At 47.6% G+C, this 8,234-nt stretch overlaps 1 pseudogene; it reads left to right on the forward strand.

Annotated features, from left to right (window-relative positions):
• Window positions 1-856: 856 nt before the first annotated feature.
• LOC100734635 (vasculin-like protein 1) lies at window positions 857-2,242 on the forward strand (annotated as a pseudogene).
• Window positions 2,243-8,234: the final 5,992 nt, after the last annotated feature.

Genomic DNA, 8,234 nt, shown 5'->3' on the forward strand with positions numbered 1-8,234 from the left:
GAAGAAAACATCATTTTGAAACTGTCTTTCTCCTGGATTACCTCTCACTCCACCTGTCTTTTTACTTGTTTGATTTTTCTGCATTTATAGATAGTAAAGACCAAAGAAATGTAATGTATGTTCAAGAGCTACATACCAAGAAATTTGCCTGGAAAGCTGCTATTCTATAAAGGGAAAAGTTTTTTTAAATTTATTTTTTGTTTTATTATTTTTTTTCTGATCCTTTTTCTAAAGCTTCTTTAGATCCTTAGATTTTGAAGGTTAAGACAATTATAGACACAAATCTGCACGCTCTTTTTAGCAGTTGTGTAAAACCAATGAGGTTTGTTGTGAGGGCTTTGTCATGTGGCAGGTTTACCTCTGGAGTTGACAGCTCTGAAGATTCTTGATTGTTTTAACTCTGTATTTTGATGACAGCACTTACGTTGTTAGGAACATTGTTTGCCCTCCCTGGGCCAATGTCTGGGTATTACCCACTTAAGCAACATTGTAGTGCTATTACTCACAGAAGCTGAATGAGGTGGACACAGACGTAGCTTTCTCCCCTCACCCCTGTTTTTAAATGTAACAAATGCTTTTTAGGTTCCCCTTCCCCATTTTGGAAATGTGTCAGGAACTAGGGATGAGCAACTGAGGGCGCTAAGCAAGTCAGCCGCGTGAACCTGGCTTCTCTACTTGGCCACAAGGTGCGCTGCTGGCTGAGCTATTTAAGCTCCCTTTTCACAAGAGCTCTCTCAGAAGACCCAGCTGCGGAGCTCAAGGAGTTTGGAAAACAGGGCCACAGAGATTACATTCTGGGATCCAGGCCATGAGGTTGGATGCCTCAATTTACTGAAAAGGGATACATGGGGCCTAAATGGCACAGCATGACTTCATTACTGCTTGGCTAAATTTTCAACACCACAGGCAGCCAAGTCGCCCACAACCACTTTTGAAAAACATGGAGAAGGCAGATTTGGAGAAAGCCTTGGGCTATATGATTCCTCTGATGGCTTTTTAAACAATGAACCTTTATGAACTACAGGAGACTCCTGACACCAACCTCTATTTTATGCTCAATTCTGTAGACTCTGGTGTCTCTAAGGGAACATATGCTGGAGTCTCAGGGAACTTCTTTGGTTGGCACAGCTCTCCTGGGGTCACAATGGCATGAGCCACCATAGTGGAAGTGACACACAGAACCACTGACACTGGAACGGCAGCTTTTGCTCCTGGAAAGGCTGTGCCTTTTAGGAAAAGCCTTCCCCACAGATGTTTTGTTTTTTGTTTTGTTTTGGCGAAGGGGAAGTGGACAAGGTGGAAAAGTTGTAGTTTGGAAAGGAAGACCTTCCTTCTCTGAATCCAGAAACTGATGAACAGAATCAGCTATGCATAGAGTGTGGGAAAGTCTCACCTAGTGCCAAGCAAAGCTCCAAGGTGCTAATAATCAAAAAAGTTTCCATAGATGATCTTTCCGCTACCTTCTCTGCCACATTCACCTCACAGGGACCTCACCATACAAATGGAACTAAATCATCAACATGGTCCAAGCGGCTAAAACAACCTGATTCCTAAACTGGCAGCACCTCTTTCTGAGCTCAATGCATGGAAAGCTAACAGAATGGAACACAAACCAAGATCCCTTTCCTCTAGCTGGAAGTCTGCTTTTACCAGTCCAATCTCTGTTACTAAACCAGTTACTGGCTGGTGGTGCAGTTCTAAGCTCTCCCACAGAGAGCCCCTCCAGCACTACCCCTCTGGTTGAGATCATCACCTCTCATCTGAGCCAGTCAATCTGCCCAACCACCAACAGGAAGAGAGAGTTCCCAAAGACCAGCAGTTAACCAGAATGGGGATTTCTTGAGGAACAGACACTGTGACAAGCTGGCAGATTTGGAGGACAACAGCTCCCCTAAACAAAAGGAAAATGGAGAGCAAGACTGTCTTCAAAATGGTCTGTCTCTCTGCATTGTACAAGGGCAGGTCCTCTCGCATTCTCTAGAATAGCACAGGTTACTGAGTCCAATGGGATGGCAGGAATATCCTGAAAATGATGAGAATTGCCTTCTGCTCCCAGGAGATGAGTTCAGAATGTTCCACGTGCAGACTGAGCTGCTGAAACAGCTTTGCAAAGAATGACTTCTTGCAGAACTGCAGTTTGAACCTCTTATCCCCTTGGAGAAGCATTTGTAAAGCAGAGTTTGAAGATTCAGACACCAACACGAGCAGCAGGGAGACAGCAGATGTTGCTGCCTGGAAGTAGGCACAGAAATGCTCACAATTCATTGGAACAAGCAACCTCAGTTTGTGTGTTTTAGGAATATACAAAAGAAATTGTTTTCCTTTTCTTTTTCTTATGTTGAATACTTGATGCACAAGGGAAATAATCATATCCCAAAGACGGAGCTTTGTTGTTGAGCTTTTGTTGTCATTCTTTCCTGTTATCTGCTTAACAGAGAAATGTGTGGTGGGAAAGATTTTTAAAATACACATGCAGCCAGGCATGGTGACACCCCTTGCAACCCCCACACTTGGGAGACTGAGGCAGGAAGATCATTGCAAGTTCAAGACCAGCCTGGGCTATAAAGTAAACTCAAGGCCAGACTGAACTGCATAGCAAGATCCTGTCTCAAAAATACAAAATATTAATAATAATATTAAAAACAATACACACAGAGAACCTACAGGTGAGAACTGGCAGCACAGAGACAGACAGGAGCCGACACTGCTCTGTGGTAGCAGCTTCTATTACCAGCCCTTGGGTCATTCTCCCTTGTGCTCAGGCAATCATTGTCAATGACCAAGGGACTATTGAAGACATAATTGCATTAAATTAATGATAATAATTTGGATATTTTATTTTATTTTATTTTATTTTTGTCTGCTCAGGTAACTTTACACATGCGCAAAAGCTGGGCACTTTGACTTGTGGGTTCACAAAAATAGAGGGAGGTGCTGTCCAGCTCCAAAGGGAGCCCACGCACAAACCTGTGAGCCTTAGATTCATAAAGTCACTGTAACCCTCTCGACAGCCTTATGGGTTCCGTGTTGTCACATATTCTCATCACCATTTTACAGAAGAGGAAGCCAGGTACAAGCAAGTGAAGTAATGTTTCCTGACTTTCTCAGCTCATAAGTGAGGAGGCTGCGTTTAACCTAAGCAGTGTGACTCTGGTCCTTAGCTTTGAACTATTCTACCACCCTGCCTCACTGAAGATTAGGAGTGGACTGCCTTTGTGGTAGAAGCCTTTCAGAGAGGACTCCGAAGTTCCAACGAACCACTCCAGGCTGAAAAGCCAAAGATTGGAAGGAGCCAGTGACCTTTGCCTTATGAAGGACTACAGAGGCAGATGAGGAAGATCTTGGTCCATTTTACGTTGCTATAACAAAATACTTGAGACTGGGTACTTCATAAAGGAAAAGTTTCACTCATGACTTTAGTAGTTGGGAAACCCAAACAGCATGGTGCTGGTATCTAGCAATCCCCTCCCCTGGGTATGTCAATAGCAGCAAAGCAGTGGAAAGGGAAACCAGCTGCATGCAGAAGGAATTGTGTGCGGGGACCACATGCACTTGGTGGCTTCACTTTGTAACAACCATGACCTCATGACCTGATTACTTCCACTAAGCTCCACCTCCTCTTCAAGCTTCTACCACCCCCCACCACCCCCATGAGCACCAAGCTTCAGTTTACAACCTTTGGAGGATAAACTATGGCCAGACCATAGCAAGTTGGGAGGAGTATGTGGTTAGAAAGAGTCTAACGTGTAAAGGATACAACACAAGAATGAGCAATAATCAAGAAGTGGGAGCCAGGAGCCTACAGGAGAGCAAAACCAAAGGAATACCCAGAAAGCTGAACTTTGGGTGGGTGCCTTGTGTCTCCGAATTGCTTTATTCTCTAGCCTCTCCTCTAGCAGCTGGTCTTTCTCTTAAAGGTATAAATCTTCCTGGGACATCCTGGACCCTCCTCTAGTCTATCAGTCTGTGACTGCACACTCCTACATATGCTCATACAGGCTAACAGCAGAGGATAATTGGCACCAATTAGGGGGAAAACCATTGGTAACTCATACCAAAAGTAACTCCAGCAGGGCCAGGGATTTAGCTCAGCAGCATAAGTACCTACCTGGCAAGTGCGAGGTCGTGAGTTTGATCCCCCGTTCCAAAGTGGGGAAAAAATTCTACCAGGGCATGGTGGAGCATGCCTGTAATTCCAGGATTTGAGAGGCTGAGGCAGGAGGATTGCTGTGAGTTTGAGGCCATCCTGGGATACAAAATGAGTTCAAGGCCGGCCTGAATTGCATAATGAAACTCTGTCTCAAAAAAAAATTCTACCAAAGCCAATAGCCAATAGCCAAAAACCTGCATACATGTTTAGCTGCCCTCCCTGATCCTGCACCTCTTAGCACATACCACAGGCTACAGAGTCCAAAAAACCAGAACAGCAAGAGTAGCTCGCTGCCCAGAACACAGCCTCACTTTGAACTCAAGCTCTTCCTCTTCAGCTACAGTTCAGGCATAGAACCATGACCTTCACCCCCAAAACCTGTCTTCTGTTTTCTGCCCCATTTCAGGCTTTTGAACTTGTAGAACATTTTGAATCTGTCTCTCTGCTTTCATTCCTCTCCCCACCACCACCACCCCTTTCAAGAGGATTGCGAAGATTTGTGTTGTACTCAGCAATCGCTTGTTTGTAAGAGAAACCTACTCAGAATAGAAAAATGTACAATACAGTGTGACAATAGGACCTTTCCCTGCCTCTGTTTCTACAGGAAGTGGATGTCATAAGTCAAGGTGACTGTGAGGCCACCTCTTATGTGGAAATACTGAGGGAAATGGTAGAACCAGTTTCGTCATTTTAGACCCTTTAGCTGGACCAAAAATAGTATAAGGGAGACAAAACTCAGAGGAGAGGATTGTGGAGCATATTATAATGAAGAGATAAATTTGAAGAAAGCTATTATGTATTTTCATCATGAAATGGAGGAACAAATAAAGGGACATGTCAAATGCAGGAAATCAGAACATAGCACCATCCATTTACCTATAAAAGTGTCCAGTTTATCATTCTTTATGTCTGAGTAATATTCCGTTGTATAAAAATGCCACATCTTTTTTATCCATCCCTCAATTGATGGGCATTTAGGTTGTTTCTAAGATCTGGCCATTATAAACTGTGCTACTATAAACATGGGTGCACATATATCTCCATAGCATGATGTTTTTCATTCTTTTGGGAAGATACCTAGAAGGGGAATGGCTGGGTTGAATGGGACCTCCAATCCTAGTTTTTTGATGAATCAGCACACTGATTTCCACAATGGTTGCGCCAGTCTGCATTCCCGCCTGTTGGGAGCCGCGGCCGAGCCCGGTCGCCTTACTTGGCGGACGTGAGGCCTGTAGGAAAGAGCAAAGCCTGAGCTAGATTACCCCTCCCATCGAGTGTGCTAAGATGGCGCTTATCTCCTGCTTCCTGCTTGGTAAACAACCCGCCCTGTAAGATCTCCTGCTTCCTGCTTGGTAAACAACCCACCCTGTAAGATCTCCTGCTTCACAACCCGCCCTGTAAGATAGTCTGCCTAGCAACAACTGATGTTAGCCAATCAGCCCGCATCGCGCGCTTTGAACTGATTGGCCACTGTAACCCTATAAAAGTGAGTGCCTCTCCCGCCACGAAAGAAGAAGCAGAAGAAGCACGCAAGGAGCCGCGGAGAGCGGACCGGTAGAGGCTTCGGGACAGACTGTAGGGAGAAGCACGCAAGGAGCCGCGGAGAGCGGACCGGTAGAGGCTTCGGGACAGACTGTAGGGAGAAGCACGCAAGGAGCCGCGGGGAGCAGACCAACAGAGGCTTCGGCCGGGAGGATTCCCGGGGCAGGCTGTACGGAGAAGGAAAATAAAAGAAAAGGTTGTCCACTGCCAGACTTTGTTGTGTGTCCTTCCTGCCGGCCGGGAGTGACACCGACATCTGGTGGCCCGCACGGGGAGCTGATCACCCCCGAGACGTGGCAGTGGACAACGCTCCAACGCAGAGCTGCAAGACAGGTGAGTAGAGGATAAACCTGGGCCCTGGGTGGCGCGCACCTACAGGGTTTGTAGACTCCTCTCAGGCTCACGCGTAAGTGGCGGATTCCTTGGGCCTCACGCGGTGAGTAACATATTAAAAAATGGGAAACATGCTAGGTAGCGGCACTAAGAGTGAGGGTGGTTGCGGGGAAAGCTCTCAAGAGCTTACAAAAGTACGCAGGGTATTTGAGCAGGCCCAGTCAGGAAGCTCCCGAGAGGGGTCCGTCAAGGGGAACAAAGATGCTAAGGAGGAGGACGGGGCTCAAGCCTCGGAGTCGTCTGACTCCGAGGACGAGGGAAGGTTGAATGGTGAGGAGGCCAAAGAGACCAGCTGTCAGGGGCCTAAGTCGCTTGATGGGGAGACGCAAGGCTCTTTCGCTGCGTTGCGCCGCGAATTGCGCTCCGCTCAGCTAGGCTTACGAAAAAGCAGAGAGCTTCTGAGCGCCCCCTGGCAGGGGAGGGAGACAGAACCTTCTGCTCCGCCCTGGAACTCGTTCCCGGAAGCGGTCCCTCGCCGCGAGACCGCCGCATGGGAACTCCCCCCTCTTCCGTCAGTACAGGAAATAACGCACAGGCCGCCATTTTCTACCCAACCGCGGCCGCCATCTTATGATGCTCCGCCGCCGGCGGGACGTTATTTCCACAGACAGCTGTGGCATGGGGGTCGTGTGTCTAATGAAGACCACCCGTTCCCAGGGATAGATAGCGGCCCCTATGGGATATATCCTGTACAGATGGCCATGGGTCAGGGACGTAATGTGTGGGAACCCTTTGAAATAAAGCAGATTAGAGAACTTAAAAATGCAGTTACAACCTTTGGGCCGACTGCGCCTTACACCATTGCCATGCTGGAGAACCTGTCTTCTGGGCCCCTCACCCCCGCGGACTGGACTCAGCTGGCAAAGGCGTGTCTGCCCTCGGGTAGTTACCTGGATTGGCGAGCCTGGTACGCCGAGTTCGCTGCCGAACAGGCGGAAAGAAACGCTAACCGAGGGAACCGGGGGTGGAATAGAGACATGCTTATGGGGGAAGGCCACCACGCTGATAATCAGACTCAGTTCCCTGGTGCAGTTTATGAGCAGATCAATACCATTGGGCTTCGCGCCTGGAAGCAGGTGAGTGGTGCCGGAACGGCATCCTTGTGCCTTTCTAAAATAGTCCAGGGCACAACAGAGCCATTCGTTGATTTTGTGGCTCGGATGCAAGATGCCGCCGATAAGATCTTTTCCGATAGGGAAGTGGCTCAACCGCTGGTTAGGCAGTTGATTTTCGAACAATGCACAAAGGAATGTAAGGCAGCAATAGCCCCACATAAGAATAAGGATCTTAACGCCTGGATCAGAATATGCAGAGAAATAGGGGGGCCGCTTTCTAATTCGGGAGTTGCAGCTCTTCTGGCTGCGGCAGTGCAACAAAGGGGACCTCGCGGGCCTAGAGAGGAACATAAAGCCAAGGGGTGCTTCAGCTGCGGGGACCCAGGACACATTAAACGCAACTGCCCAAATAGTGCAGACGCCAAGCCTCGCCTTAAAAATGAAGGATCGTATAACGTCTGTGGGCGATGCAGAAAGGGTCCACATAAGGCAGAGGATTGCAGGTCAGTTTATGATGCTCAAGGAAATCGTATTTGTGGCCGAGGACAGGATAGCACAGCTCCTGCTGCTCCCCAGCCTCCATAAGAGGTTCCAGTACTCCACATGACTCTTGACAAGAGGCCCATGCTTTTGCTTAAGATCAATGGCAGACAATTAAAACATGGTATCCCATACAATCCTCAAGGTCAAGGAATTATTGAGAGAGCTCACAAAAGCCTCAAAGAAGTTTTATATAAACAAAAAGGGGGAGTAAGCCAAGGCCTGCCTCCAAAGGCACGGTTATCTATGGCACTGTTCACATACAATTTTTTAAATTTAAACAATAATAACCGCTCACCAGCTATGGAGCATTCTAGTCCATCCCCTAGCAATAAGGGATGGGTGAAATGGAAAGATGTCCTAACAGGACAATGGATGGGCCCGGATCCGGTAATCAGCTGGAACCGAGGCGCGGTTTGTGTTTTCCCACAGGAACCGGGACGAGAACCACTGTGGGTACCGGAGAGACTGACACGGGCAACAAAGCCCTCGACTGAAGATCAAACCTGCCCTACCGGAGATCCATCACAGACCAACCAACAAGATGAATAGAA

Source organism: Cavia porcellus, unplaced genomic scaffold, assembly GCF_034190915.1.
Source record: "Cavia porcellus strain 051 isolate PalLab524CR breed Dunkin Hartley unplaced genomic scaffold, mCavPor4.1 scaffold_25, whole genome shotgun sequence".
NCBI classification, from domain to species: Eukaryota; Metazoa; Chordata; class Mammalia; order Rodentia; family Caviidae; genus Cavia; species Cavia porcellus.